At 37.7% G+C, this 16,380-nt stretch overlaps 1 long non-coding RNA gene across 1 annotated transcript in view; it reads right to left on the bottom strand.

Annotated features, from left to right (window-relative positions):
* Nucleotides 1–1,347: 1,347 nt before the first annotated feature.
* Nucleotides 1,348–16,380, bottom strand: part of LOC129529504 (uncharacterized) — a 32,362-nt gene continuing 17,329 nt past the window's right edge. Inside the window, exons 3-4 of the long non-coding RNA XR_010133148.1 lie at nucleotides 13,206–13,259; nucleotides 1,348–3,486 (exon numbers count right to left, since the gene is read on the bottom strand). This is a non-coding gene — a long non-coding RNA (uncharacterized lncRNA). The remainder of the gene's footprint in view (nucleotides 3,487–13,205; nucleotides 13,260–16,380) is intronic.

A 16,380-nucleotide genomic window follows, 5' to 3' on the forward strand; every position in this document is an offset into this window, starting at 1 on the left:
AAATGACGAATTAATGGGTACAGCACACCAACATGGCACATGCACGAATATGTAACAAACCTGCACATTGTGCACATGTACCCTAGAACTTACAGTATAATAATAAAAAAAAATGTAGCAGGTGAAAATGTAAATAAATGATTCTAAAAGTAAAGATAAATAATATAAAATCATGAATAATAGTATTGATTTGAACTTTTAGGCATTCTTACACTAGGATTCAAGGTGTGGAAGAAGATAGAAGTAAAGGCAGGTTGCATTTCTTATCTTTCACAGGTACAAGTCCAGTTTTATTCTCGATATTGATGGATAAAATGGTATAATTATGTTTTCTAAACATTTAAATATAAACATTGATAGACTAGAAATGGGCTTCTGACTTGCATATCAACAAAAAATGCAAGGGATAAAAACCAATTAATAGCAAAATATAGACAAATTTACAAAGAAAATATCAAAGTATTTTTAATAAAGAAAAAGATGATAAATAAAACCAAACATACCAGAAATCATAAATACAAACATATTACTCTCATATTGCATATTGAGAAATACTCTCAGATAACTTTGAAATTAAAGGCATTACATGCTATACATGAGAGACAAAAACTAAATTTAAATGACAATTCAAAAATAAAGAGATAGAGGCCAGGCGCAGTGGCTCACGCCTGTAATCCCAGCACTTTGGGTGGCCAAGGTGGGTGGATCATGAGGTCAAGAGATCGAGACCATCCTGGCCAACATGGTGAAACTCCATCTCTATTAAAAATACAAAAAATTAGCTGGGCGTGGTGGTGTGTGCCTGTAGTCCCAGCTACTCACGAGGCTGAGGCAGGAGAATTGCTTGAACCTGGGAAGCGGAGGTTGCAGTGAGCTGAGTGGCGCCACTGCACTCCAGCCAGGTGACAGAGCGAGACTCCAGCTCAAAAAAAAAAAAAGAGAGAGAAAAAAAGATATGAGATACTAAACCTTAAAACACTAAAAGTTCCAATATCAAAGTTGAATTAAAAGCACAAATATTAACTATGAACACGACTCATTTTTTATCAATAGAAGGCGGAAGCTACATGACACTAACAAGACCGTGTTTAATGAAATGGGATTTGTATTGAAGGCAGGTGCTATCTCTCCCACTGGACACATTTTTCTCTTGTGCAGACTCTGGGGGTAGGGAGGCGGCCATGATGCAAAGCACGAAAAACACTGTAGTGACTCTGGTCTTCCTGCTCCCTCTAGATCACTAAAACAGGGTAAGGACAATACAGGGGGATGACATGTTCATGCTGAAAAAACTATGAGTCACTTAGGAGAAAAGTAAATTTCTACACTTCATACCTTAAGACAAAGTAAATTCAGGGCAGATATTTTATTTAAATGAAGAAAATAAATTCAAAACAGAAATTTTGGTGAATATGTTTAAAATCTTGGGGTAAGAAGGACTTTCTGACAATAACATTAAAGGCAAAATCACAAAGAAAAGTACAGATACATTTGATTACATGAGGATTAAATGCTTTTATATAGTGAAAAGCAAGACAACCTGGGAGAAATTGCTTATATTACATAAAATAGAAAAAGGATCAATAGATTTAACTTTTCAGTCCATAGACAGAAAAGGATAAATGAAGGTGTGTCAAAGAACGTGCATTAGAACAAATATATTTACTAATATCAGAGAAATCAATGATGGCTAGTGTTAAGTGTGGGAGGGGAGAAATGTACACTTTGCATCTTGATGTTAAAGCACATATCAATATCAATAGCGTCACAATCATTCCCTTTGATACAGAATTTCCACTTCTGAGAATTTATAACAAGCAAATAACCAACAATATACAGAGATTTAGCCTCAAATATATTCATTTTTGTAACAGTTAAAAACTTGTAAAAAACTTAATTGTTCAGCAATATCTGACTATTAAATGAATTATAGCACATCTACACCATGAAATATCACACAACTGTTACAAATGTTGTAAGTGCACATGAATATATATTAACAAAAAAAACCATGATGTCATTAATAAGGTTATTTACAAAAGAATAAGTATGGTCTCATATCTGTAAACAAAAAAAGTACATGCTTGAAGAACTTAGAAGTGCATGCATCAAAGTTTAAGAATGACTATATGTGGGTAGATTTGTTGATTGTATTTTCTGATTTTCCTTTAATGAACTCCTACGTTATTTTCAGTTTTTAGAATAAAACCTATTTACAGATCTACAGTTTTCAAAGTATTTTTGCATGTTATTTTCGTTTTATTACTAATTTTTTACAATACAATATCCAGTACATAGATTGCATTATAGCCAGTTTACATTTGAATAATCTGAAAGTTAAAGAGGGTTAGTAACTTGCTGAGTATCAGGTGAATGAATATATGAGGCCAAAGCCAAGCACTGATTCCAGCTTTTACTATAAATCCAGTATCATCCCCCTGGTATGAAACACCAGCATTTCTCACAGGGACTACTGCAAATTCCTCCTATATCTACGTAATGAGACTTTGTAATTTAAAAATAAAATAAAATGAAAACCTGCTTTATTTTGTTTGGAGTCGGGAAAGAAGGAAATGCTTGCCTTGCTTAATCTAATTTTGTTTCAGCCCTGGGCAGCTCCATTACAGAAAATGTACAGCTAATCTGCAGACACAGTTTAATTCAATGGCAAATTCAGAGTAATTTGAAGAACTATTTGTATTTGCCCTCTTTGTTTCCAATCTTTGTTTAGACACCAACAGCTTACAACCATGGTGAGTTAACTTCCTCTATGGCAGTACTTCCTCTCCAGCATTGACACAAGCTGGTGAATGGTTATACAACTGGGCAAAAAAGCAGCAGAAGAAAAATCTCCTGAATATGTCTGCAGTTCAGACACAAGCCAGTTTAAGAATGTATTGTTTCATTACAGTGAGTACACGATAAAATGCCTTCAGGTCAGTGCAACAGGAAGTACTCTAGTGAGATTAGAAACAAATAAGAATAAAATCCCAATGACCATAAAGAGGTCTTTAGTCAGCAAAATATGTTGGCTTTTCCTATCAATACTATTTGCTCATAGGCAAAATCTACAAAATTGGGAATCACACCATATCCAGTAAAAATGAGAAACGTTCACTATTGATGAGTTAAGTAGCATTCTGCATTCCTGTTTTTTTAAAAAAACTTTTAATGGAATTAATTTCCTCTAAGAATACTTTTTACATTTTCAAGCTAGAAGAACATTTATTTCTGAATGGATGGAAATTTTTTTCAAAATAATACTTGTCTAAGAATTCAACTGGAGTAAATACAGTGTACCCTCCCACCCATACATTTTGATATCTTTCCATAGTTTCCCTTTTTCCTTCTTGCCTCAGCGGAAGCCCTGTTTAACTAAAGAGATCCATCAATGGCTCCCTCCTTTCGAACTTCAAACTGACTTACTCATATGAAGCAACATTTTCAGCATCTCCAACTTCAAACTTGGAAAGTCGTTCTAACATTCTTTAGCCACCAAAAAAAAAAAAAAAAAAAAAAGCAAAAATATATCGTTAGATATTTGCTACACAAAATAGTGATGAAAAATATATTTGAATAACAAGAATCCCATGAATCTAAAGGATATAGTAAACATGACTTAGCTCACTGGAAGACCTAATATTTAAGAAAGAAAATTACAATCATTAACCAGAAACTCTTTCCTCATGGATACTCCCAACACTGAATTTTGCATATTTTTATCTTCTTTTCTCTCTCTGTCTCTTTCTATATATATGTATATAAAGATATATAAAAGAATATGTATATGGATATATAATATATAAATAATATGTGTATAGACATATCTCAAAGACATTGTGGGTTTCATTCCAGACCACTGCAATAAAGCAAAAACTGCATTAAGCAACTCACACAAATGTTCTGGGTTCCCTGTGCATATAAAAGTTATGTTTACCCTACACTGTAGCCTGTTAAGTTTGCAATGGCATTATGTTCAAAAAACTTATGTACATACCTTAATTAAAAACTACTTTATTGGTTAAAAAATGCTAATGATCACCTGAGCCTTTAGCAAGTCATAGTCTTTTTGCTGGTGGAGGGCGTTGCCTCCATGTTCATGGCTGCTGACTGATCAGAGTGGTGGTTGCCAATGGTCGGAGTGGCTGAGGCAATTTCTTAAGATAGGACAACAATGAAGTTTGCTGTGGCAAATGACTCTTCCTTTCACAAGTGAGGATTAAGTGGTGAAGCCATCAGGTCCTGGACTTTGTTGAAAGCCTTTTTATTACTGATTCAATCTCATTACTTGCTTTTGGTCTGTTCAGGTTTTCTATTTCTTCTTGGTTTAGTCTTGGTAGGTCGCATGGGTCAAGGATTTTGTCCACCTCCTCTAGGTTTTCAAATTTCTAGTAGAGTTGCTCATAATAGTCTCTAATAATTATTTTTATTTCTGTCATATCTGTTATGAGGTCTCTTTTTCTTGTTTCTGATTTTACTTATTTGGGTCTTCCCTTTTTCTTAATTAGTCTAGCTAATGGTTTGTTGATATTTTTTAAACCTGCTTTTTATTGTTAACCTTTTGTAATTTTTGCCTCAAATATGTTTATTTCTGTTTGGTCTTCATTATTTATTTCCTTTTAATAATTTGGGGGTTGGTTAGTTCTTACTATTCTAGTTTCTTGAGGTAGAATTGTTCAGTGGTTTATTTGAAAGTTTTCTAGTTTTTTGATCCAGGCATTTATTGCTAAAAACACACTTCTTTTGTTTTTTTTATACTTTAAGTTCTAGGGTACATGTGCACAATATGCAGGTTTGTTATATATGTATACATGTGCCATGTTGGTGTGCTGCGCCCATTAACTCATCATTTACATTAGGTATATCTCCTAATGCTATCCCTCCCCCCTCCCCCTACCCAACAACAGGCCCCAGTGTGTGATGTCCCCCTTCCTGTGTCCAAGTGTTCTCATTGTTCAATTCCCATCTATGAGTGAGAACATGTGATGTTTGGTGTTTTGTCCTTGCGATAGTTTGCTGAAAAAATGATGAGTTCATGTCCTTTGTAGGGACATGGATGAAGCTAAAAACATACTTCTTAATAACTGCTTCTGCTCTGTCCCGTTTTGGTATATTGTGTTTCTAGTTACATTTGTTTCAAGGAATTCTTAAATTTAATTCTTAATTTCTTTCTTCACTCATTGTAACTCAAGGGCATGTTGTTTAATTTCCATATGTCTGTATAGTTTTGAATGTTCCTCTTGTTATGAATGTCTAGTTTTATTCCATCGTGGTAAGATGAGATACCTGATAGAATTTCAATTTTTAAAAATTTGTTGAGACTTGTTTTGTAGCCTAACATACGGTCTATCTTGGATAATGTTTCATGTGCTGAAGAAAAGAATGTGTATTCTGCAGCTGTTAGGTGAGATGTTCTGTATATGTTTATGTCCATTTGGTCTATGGTGGAGTTTAAGTCTGATGTTTCTTTGTTGATTTTCTGTCTAGATGATTTGTCCAATGCTGAGAGTGGGATACGGAAGTGCCCAACTCTTATTGTAATGGGGTCTATCTCCCTCTTTAGATCTAGTAATATTCGCTTTATATATCTAGGTGCTCTGGTGTTTGACTGCATACATATTTACAATTATACACATATTACAATTATATTTCTTGCTGAACTGAACCCTTATTACATAATAATCTTGTCAATTTTTATGGTTTTTAACTTGAACTCTGTTTTGTCTGATACAAGTATAGCTATTCCTGCTCACTTTTGGCTTCCATTTGCACAGAATATATTTTTCCATCCCTTCATTATCAGTCTATGTGTTTCTTTACTGGGTAAAGTGAGTTTCTTTTAGATAAAATATAGTTGGGTCTTATTTTTTAATCCACTCAGTAAGTCTATATCCTTCATGGGGTATTTAATCTATTAACATTCAAAGTTATTATTGGTAGGTGAGGAGTTACTTGCAACGTTTTATTGTTTTCTGGTTGTTTTGTATATGCTTTATTCCTTTCTTCCTGTTTACTTTTGAAGTTGGGTAGTTTTCTGTAGTGATAAGGTTTCATTCCTTTCTCTTTCTCCTTTATGTATTGACTCTAACAGTGACTTTTAAAGTTTTGCATGTTTTCATGATGGTGGTTATCATCTTTTTATTTCCAGATGTAAAACTCCCTTGGGCATTTCTTGTAAGGCTGGTCTAGTGGTGATGAATTATCTTGGTTTTTGTTTATCTGTGACAGATTCTATGTCTTCTTCATTTGTAAAGGATAGCTGTGCTGGGTATAATATTCTTGGCTGAAAGATTTTTTTCTTTCAGAACTTCGAATGTATCATCCCATTCTCTTCTAGCCTAAGGTTTCTGCTGGGAAATCAGCTGTTAGTCTAATGGGGATTCCGTTATAAGTGTGTTACTTTTCTCTCGCTATTTTAAAAAATCTTTGTCTTTGATTTTTCACAATTTGACTATAATGTCTGGGTTGAATGTATTTGGGGTTCTTTGATCTTCCTGGAACTAGATGTCTAGCTCTCTCTCAAGAGTTAGGAAGTTTCATGCTATTTTATTAAATACGTTTTCCTCATATTTTCTCTACACTTTTCCTTCTGGAATGCCCATAATATGAATATCTGATCAAATTAATGGTGTCCCATAAATCCTGTAGGCTTTTTTCATTCTTTTTTATCCTTTTTTGCCTGCCTGTGTTATTTCAAAAGACTTGTCTTCAAGTTCAGAAATTATTTCTTCTGCTTGTTCTTGTCTGTAAAGCCATTAATTGTATTTTTTCATTTCATCCATTGAACTGTTTAGCTCTTAAGGGCTTTTCTGTTTGGTTATTTTTATGATATCTGTATCTTTACTAAATTTCTCTTTCAAATCATGTTTTCCTGATTTCATTGACTTGTCTATGTGTATTACCTTACATCTCACTGAGTTTCCTTAAGATTATTCTTTTTTCTGTCATTTCATATGTTTATGATTGGTTCTATTACTGGATAATTATTATTTCCCTTTGTAGGTGAGATGTTTTCTTGCATTTTCACGGTTGCTGTGTTTCTAAATTGATTTCTATGCATCTGGTGAAAAAGTCACCTTTTCCAATTTTATGGAGTAGGTTTACTTGTATGAATTTATTTGTATGAATGGGTCTTGGATGTCTGTCCATTGGGGTATACTGGCCTTGGTTCTACATGGATGCAGTAAGTGTAGTCTCCATGTAGTTTATTCAGCTGTGATCCACACTAGTAACATTTTCAAGTTACTCAGTGGCCTAGGTTAAGGAAGTTTGTAGTGATGGTGGTGCAGCCTTGCCAGGGGTGGGCTCACTGGGCTGTTTCTCAGGGTAGGGGTGTGTGCAGGCACACAGTGGGTCAGAAAACTTGAAGTATGGCTTTATGCGGCTGGCCATGGTGCTGTCACTCTAGCCAGGAGCATGGGGATGCAGCTGCTCAAGCAGGGCATGACTGCCAGATGTGCTTTGCAGGACAGTTTCTCAGGCCCAGGATGCAGGCACACAGCTGTTTGCCTGGCCTGGAAAAATGCACTCCAGGAGTGGCCTGAAGGGCTGTTTCCCATACCTGGTATGTGGGTACACAGCTGCTCATCTGGCCTGGGGCCAGTCTGCTGGGGGAAACTCATGGGCCAAATATATAGCTGCATAGCTGCATAGCTGGACTGAAAATATCTTTGCCAGGGCTGGCCAAGAGGGGGGTTTCTCAGGCCTGGGATACAGTCAAATGACTTCTCAGCTGTCCTGGATGTGTGTCTGCTGGGGGTAGTCCATAGAGCTATCCTAGCTCAGGATGTGGGCACACTGCTGCTCAGCTGGCCTGGGTGGTGCCTGCCAGGGGAAGCCCAGGGGACTGCTTCTATGAGCCAGGATGTGGACACAAGGCTGCTCGGCTGGCCTAAGGGCATGTCTTCTGGGAGTAGCCCATGGAGCTCTTTCTTAGGTCCAGGACATGGACATTCATGGCTGATTGGCTGGTCTGGAGGTGCATCTGCTGGGAATGGATACAGGACTATTTCTCAGGCTCATGCAAGGTTGCACAGCTGCTTAGTAGTTGGCCTGGGAGTGTTTCTGTGGGGGGTGGCCTAAAGGGCTGTTCCTCAAGCTGGGACATAGGTATGTGGCTGCTTAGCTGGCCTGACAGTCTGCTGGCCAGAGTAAACTCCCAGGGTTGTTTCTCGGCCCTGAGACTTGGGCATACACAACTGCTTGTCTCTCAGGTCTGAGAGACAGGTGCAAGGCCCACTCGGTGGTGTGCCTGCTGGGGGCAGCCTGTGGGACTGTTTCTCAGGCCCTTATTAAAGGCAGAGGGCTCCTGGGCAGGCCAGGAGCATGTCTGTGGTGGATGGGGCCTGCAAGGCTGTTTCTCAGGTCCTGAGCATGGGCTCATAGTCACTCTGTTGACCTGGGGGTGTATCAGCTGCTCAGAGGCTTAGGGGCCTCTCCCACTTGGGAGAGGGCATGTAGTGGTTTGGCTGTCTTAAGAGTGAATTTACCCTGGATGGGACTGCAGATTATTCCTCTGTCTGGAAGTGTGGTGGTGGGGGTTGATTTCCCTGCACTGCATTACTTGAGTTACAGCCAGTCCTGGGACCAACCTCCACACAGCTGGGATTGTGGCTTTAACCCACCCATGTGGGCTTGGTGTACTGAAGATAAAGCTCCAGTGCTGGACTGGCACAGTGGCTACTGGCCCCCAGAGGAGGGCACACTCAAGAGATGACTCTGGTCTCAAGATGGTGCTGTGTTGCTGCAGCTTAAGTCTCTGGGGGTGGGAAGTCTTCACCTTGTACTCCTAGTCCAGGACATGCAGTTGTGTCAATTCTTGGCAATACTCCAAACTGGCCTGAGGGCTTGCAAAGACTGTGAGATTCTCCTGTTGTGAAGACTTTGTGTTTGTGATGGCAGTGGGGCTGGTGGGGATCTTCTGCCTACCTTCACCCTGCAATGAGAAGTCCCTCCTGTCTCTGGGCCAAAGATGGAGCAGAAGGGGCTGCACAGGCTGAGTGCTTCCATGCTGTGGCAACTTCCAGTCACCACAGATGTGTCTCCACTCCTTTGCTGCACTCCAGGACTATCCCTTTGATACTCTAATCAAATCTTAGATGTGTATTTCTTGCCTCGGTTCTTTCTTGTAGGGGAGATGAGCACCAGGCATCTCTAGTCACCCATCTTGCTTGATTTAGCATAATTCATAAGGGCCCCAGGATTTTCAGAATAGTCAATGATTGTTGGCTTCAACTTAAAGTCACCAGCTTCATTAGTCCCTACCAAGAGAATTGGCCTGTGCTTTGAAGATGTGAAACCATGTGTTGACTTCTGCTCTCTAAATATAAAAGTCCTAGATGGCAACTTCTTCCAATAAAAGGCTATCTTGTCTACATTGAAAATGTGTTGTTTAGTTTGGCCACCTTCATCAATTATCTCAGCTAGATCTTCTGGATAACTTGCTGCTGCTTCTGCATCGGCACTTGCTGTTTACCTTGCACTTTTATGGGATGGAGATGGCTTCTTTCCTTAAACCTCATGAACCAACCTTTTAGCTTCAAGCTTTTCTTCTGCAGCTTCCTTACCTCTCCCAGGCTTCATTGAATCAAAGAGAGTGAGGGCCTTGTCCTGGATTAGGCTTTGGCTTAAGGGAATGCTGTGGCTGGTTTGATCCTTTATCCAGACCACTAAAACATTCTCCATATTAGCAATCAGACTGTTTTGCTTTCTCAACATTTGTATGTTCACTGGAGTAGCAGTCTTAATTTTCTTCAAGAAGTTTTTTTGGCTTTTCTGTTTTGTTTTGTTTTTGTTTTTGTTTTACATTCACAACTTGGCTGAACTGGTGCAAGAAGTCTAGCCTTCCTCACAATCATTTCTAGCTTTTGGTTTAAAGTGAGAGACATGTGACTCTTCCTTTCACTAGGACACTCAGAGACCATCATAGGCTTATTAAATGGCCTACTTTCAATATTGTTGTGTCTCAGGGAATAGGGAGGCCCAAGGAGAAGGAGAGAGATGGGGGAATGGCTAGTCAGTGGAGCAGTCGGAACAAACATGTCATTGATTAGGCTTGTCATCTTAATATGGACATGGTTCATGTGGCCCCAAAACAATTACAATAGTAACATCCAAGATCACTGATCACAGATCACCATAACAGATATGATAATAAAAAGTTTGGAATATTGCAAGAATTATTAAAATGTGACAGAGACACAAAGTGAGAACACGCTGTTGGAAAAATAAACCAGGAGACTTGCTCAATGTAGGGTTGCTACAAACCTTCAGTTTACAAAAAAGTAATATCTGAGGGGCAATAAAGTAAAGCACAATAAAACAAGATATACCTGCATATACACACACATATATGTATATATAAACTATATATGTGTATATATACATATATATGCTAAAGGATATATACATATATGTTTACATATATATACACACACATGCTCATATATATATTAAAGGATATATATATGACTACTGATGTTATTAATTTGGGTCAGTGCTAAAGAATATATCTATATATAGATATGTATATATAGATATATATACACATTTAAATATGCACATATGTAGACATGTATATAGATATGTGTATATCTATATACACACAAATACATATTTATATATCTATATATATTACATATATAGCTAAAAGATATATCTGTGTATATATATACACACACATATATACATGTGTTATATGTGTGTGTGTGTGTAGATATATCCTTTAGCACTGACCCAAATTAATAACATCAGTAGTTTTCAATGACACCACCATTGAAAGGTGAGTTATATTAAAGACATATCAAATTAGTGAAAGACTACTGACGTCATTTTATCCGGGCCAGTGCTAATGATTAAAAAGGTACACATCAGGTCAAGTGACTTCAGAGACATACTTTTCTGGTTGAAATTATGTACAATTGCTCTACATTTATAAACTGGCTGAACTCTGAAAATGTATATGTCAATGATTTGGAATCTACTATTAATATATCATTTTTTCCTAGAAGAAAACCTTATATTATGTAAAGGTGCTCTTGGGCCTTAACAATCTAATGAACCACAATTTAAGTGCAGTTCTTTATTACTTCATTTGTGAGTGAATTTTACCAATCTTAATATATACCTCTCTTCTTTCTCTCTGTATTTTGAAATCTCGCTCATCATTGATGACTCTACCACACATTACTCCTTTTAATTCAATGGGGTAATAGCTAAAGGATTAAAAATGAACATAGCAAGACTCCACATGTTATCCTAGACTTAATTTTCTGATACAAATTAGCAATAATTATTCTACAATTTATAATCTAGTTACCCTGAAAAATGGACATAAATCAGTTATTTATTTGAAACATGGTGTTTAATTTTTCTCTGGAAATGAGGTTTTAGATGTTTGTAATGAAATTTTTCAGCCTGTGAAAAAAACTTAATGAATCAAGTTTATATACATTTCTTTACTCCTAAACCTAATCCCCAAGTTAGTGTTTCTGGCAAAATTTACATAAAATCAACTTCAGTTTGTAAACACCCACCTTGCTTGCCCTTGTAATTTTCTGCCTTCTCACGTTCAAATACCACTAGTAACTCTTCACCAATCATGGATGTCTTTCCTGCCCCTCAGATAGGGTTAAGTAACTACAGACCCAAGGCAGGGCCTCCATACAATCTGATGGTGGGTTTACCTTTGGGGCAGTAGCCTCATGTGGTAACAGACGAAGAGACCAGGGGTCTATTAGCTTTGTTCTTTTCTGTTGAGAGCTCCTCAGCTCCCTGCCCACTGTTACCTCCTCCTTGCACCAAATAGGACTGTTGCCTCTTTTGGCTTACTCTAGTAGAGTGTCATACAATACACACGTTCTCATATTTTCCTAAGGTTTCAGGGTGCTGCTAAATAAGGGTGACCAATGGAATAGGAATAAGAAGCATTCCTCTTAAGACCTATTCCTCTTTTATCCAACTAGATCGAAGAAAGAAAGGTACCTGCAGATACTACAGTAATAAGACTTTAGAAAACAGTGTCTAAAACACTCTGTATTGTTATGGATGCTCCATACAATGAACTTCCCAAATCTGAATCTCTCTTTTCTGCATGTATACTTCTGTGTGTGTCTATGTGTGTATTTACTTCTGTGTGTGTCTATGTGTGTGTTTACATCTAGCTTTTTATTTACTTAAACCTCAAATTTTGTGGAAGGTCCGTTCATGTGTTACTGTTGTCATTTCACTGAAGGCAGTGCTGATGGAGTAAAAAGGTACATAGACATATAATGGATTTCTCTTTTTTGACACTATTAGCAAATACATTTTTTGCACCAAAAGGAGTAGATTTTCCATAAATATGAAATACATACATATATAAGTGAGGGTATATGCAAATCCTACCACATAAGCCCAGTAAGTAAAGTCCAACAATTAACAGAGACTCATTTATCAATGGTCAGTTAATCAGAGATTAATTAAATTATACATAAATTAAACCAATGTACATATTAGAAATACATTTTAGCCAGGTGCCGTGGCTCATGACTGTAAACCCAGCAGTTTGGGAGGCTGAGGCGGGTGGATCACGAGGGCAGGAGTTCAAGACCAGCCTGGCCAATATAGTGAAACCCCGCCCCTACCAAAAATACAAAAAAATTAGTCTGGCATGGTGGCACGTGACTGCAGTCCCAGCTACTCAGGAGGCTGAGGCAGGAAAATCGCTTGAACCCAGGAGATGGAGGTTACAGTGAACCGAGATCGCGCCACTGCACTCCAGCTTGGGCAACAGCGAGACTTCATCTCAAATAAAAATAATAATAGAAATACATTTTAATTTGCCCATGCCTCCAACGTCCTATAAAATAAATTCTTTTAAAAATTTATTTATTAGCTTAAAAATCAATACTACATACAAAACTCACATGCTATTGCTTAATGAGCAACTACAGAATTCTCACCTAGATGTTTCCTTAATCAGCCACTGATTAAACACAATCCTTTTATTCCTTCTGTAAAATCTCATTCATTTTGCAAGGTTTCTTGAGCATTACACTATAATTAACTTGAATCAGGTTTTCCATATTACTTAAACAACTTTATGATTTATTTCCAGGAGAGGTTTTCACATGACTGGGAAAGCACATATTTGTGTATGTGCTTGGTGTGTGTATAGCTCTGTGCACTCTTATGCATACGTGTGTCTTCATGTATTTATAACTCACCTTTTACTGATAGGTGACACCAGGGCTGCTCCTTTAAATTCACCTGTGTGTGGGCTAGAGGACAATAAAAGAATACAGTCAGATAGGAGACATGATTCTAAATTTACTTTTTTGGAAAATTAGCTTTTATTACTCTAGACAGAAACCAATTAATTTCTGTCAGAAATCTGAGTCCCATAAAAAAACTGCTTAGTAGGAACTAAGGGAGGCAAATACACTAACAGGAAGAGGCAACTCTCCTATGACCAGCTCCTTTTTATACAACTCCACCAAAGAAGGATGCAAAGTTACTAACAAATGCTACAATGAGACGAATTGGAAACTCTGTTAAAAAAAAAAAAAAAAAACTCTATGGCCATGCAGGCTCCTGAGAGTAAATTCCACAAATGTCCATCAGTCTCCTTTCTCTTTGGTCTATGTTTCCATCATGTGCATGGATTAGTTTGTGTACGTGTGTTGAAGAGAAGTGTGGATGGATGGATGGATATATTTGCTCGTGTGCCTGTGTGTGTGTATAGTTCTATGCACACTTATGCTGATGGGTGACTTTATTTAACTATCTATTACTCACCTTTCTTTCGCAGGTGCCTCCTTGGTTGCTCCTTTTAATTCATTTGTATCTCAAAATAATAAGAGCTATCTATGACAAACCCACAGCCAGTATCATACTGAATGGGCAAAAACTGGAAGCATTCCCTTTGAAAACTGGCACAAGACAGGGATGCCCTCTCTCACCACTCCTATTCAACATAGTGTTGGAAGTTCTCGCCAGGGCAATTAGGCAGGAGAAGGAAATAAAGGGTATTCAATTAGGAAAAGAGGAAGTCAAATTGTCCCTGTTTGCAGACGACATGATTGTATATCTAGAAAACCCCATTGTCTCAGCCCAAAATCTCCTTAAGCTGATAAGCAACTTCAGCAAAGTCTCAGGATACAAAATCAATGTACAAAAATCACAAGCATTCTTATACACCAACAACAGACAGAGAGCCAAATCATGAGTGAACTCCCATTCACAATTGCTTCAAAGAGAATAAAATACCTAGGAATCCAACTTACAAGGGATGTGAAGGACATCTTCAAGGAGAACTACAAACCACTGCTCAAGGAAATAAAAGAGGATACAAACAAATGGAAGAACATTCCATGCTCATGGGTAGGAAGAATCAATATCGTGAAAATGGCCATACTGCCCAAGGTAATTTACAGATTCAATGCCATCCCCATCAAGCTATCAATGACTTTCTTCACAGAATTGGAAAAAACTACTTTAAAGTTCATATGGAACCAAAAAAGAGCCCGCATCGCCAAGTCAATCCTAAGCCAAAAGAACAAAGCTGGAGGCATCACACTACCTGACTTCAAACTATACTACAAGGCTACAGTAACCAAAACAGCATGGTACTGGTACCAAAACAGAGATATATATCAATGGAACAGAACAGAGCCCTCAGAAATAATGCCACATACCTACAACTATCTGATCTTTGACAAACCTGAGAAAAACAAGCAATGGGGAAAGGATTCCCTATTTAATAAATGGTGCTGGGAAAACTGGCTAGCCATATGTAGAAAGCTGAAACTGGATCCCTTCCTTACACCTTATACAAAAATCAATTCAAGATGGATTAAAGACTTAAACGTTAGACCTAAAACCATAAAAACCCTAGAAGAAAACCTAGGCATTACCATTCAGGACATAGGCATGGGCAAGGACTTCATGTCTAAAACACCAAAAGCAATGGCAACAAAAGCCAAAATTGACAAATGGGATCTAATTAAACTAAAGAGTTTCTGCACAGCAAAAGAAACTACCATCAGAGTGAACAGGCAACCTACAAAATGGGAGAAAATTTTCGCAACCTACTCATCTGACAAAGGGCTAATATCCAGAATCTACAATGAACTCAAACAAATTTACAAGAAAAAAACAACCCCATCAAAAAGTGAGCAAAGGACATGAACAGACACTTCTCAAAAGAAGACATTTATGCAGCCAACAGACACATGAAAAAATGCTCACCATCACTGGCCATCAGAGAAATGCAAATCAAAACCACAATGATATACCATCTCACACCAGTTAGAATGGCAATCATTAAAAAGTCAGGAAACAACAGGTGCTGGAGAGGATGTGGAGAAATAGGAACACTTTTACACTGTTGGTGGGACTGTAAACTAGTTCAACCATTGTGGAAGACAGTGTGGCGATTCCTCAAGGATCTAGAACTAGAAATACCATTTGACCCAGCCATCCCATTACTGGGTATATATCCAAAGGATTATAAATCATGCTGCTATAAAGACACATGCACACGTATGTTTATTGCAGCACTATTCACAATAGCAAAGACTTGGAACCAACCCAAATGTCCAACAATGATAGACTGGATTAAGAAAATGTGGCACATATACACCATGGAATACTATGCAGTCATACAAAATGATGAGTTCATGTCCTTTGTAGGGGCATGGATGAAATTGGAAATCATCATTCTCAGTAAACTATCGCAAGAACAAAAAACCCAACGCTGCATATTCTCACTCATAGGTGGGAATTGAACAATGAGAACACATGGACCCAGGAAGGGGAACATCACACTCTGGGGACTGCTGTGGGGTGACGGGAGGGGGGAGGGATAGCATTGGGAGATATACCTAATGCTAGATGACGAGTTGGTGGGTGCAGCGCACCAGCATGTCACATGTATACATATGTAACTAACCTGCACATTGTGCACATGTACCCTAAAACTTAAATTAAAAAAAAAAAACAAAAACATACTGTTCTGCCATACATACAGATACTCATTAAAGGTGAGGGAGAAGGGCATGGGGTAGGGGAGAATGTACCAAAACCAAAGACCACAGGATAATAACCTCAGAGCAGAGACTATCTCTCCAGTTATTTTTTCTTTTGTATGTAATGGAGGGGATTCTTATTATTTACTCTGATGAAGAAGTTGACATCAAGTGTTCAGCTTCCTTTGTGGGTTAGAGAGAATAACCAGAGGGCTCAGTTATCCTCTCTGAATAACTATGTTTGTTTAGTGTTTTCTAGACAATATTAAATTTCACTAAAACAGACAAAGTTGATAGGACTTGGGGGGATAACTCATTGACTCAAGCTATAATTTTATAGGATTGTGAGAAAAATAGTTGTACATTTAAAATA

This window comes from Gorilla gorilla, chromosome 23 (assembly GCF_029281585.2).
Source record: "Gorilla gorilla gorilla isolate KB3781 chromosome 23, NHGRI_mGorGor1-v2.1_pri, whole genome shotgun sequence".
Taxonomy (NCBI): Eukaryota; Metazoa; Chordata; class Mammalia; order Primates; family Hominidae; genus Gorilla; species Gorilla gorilla.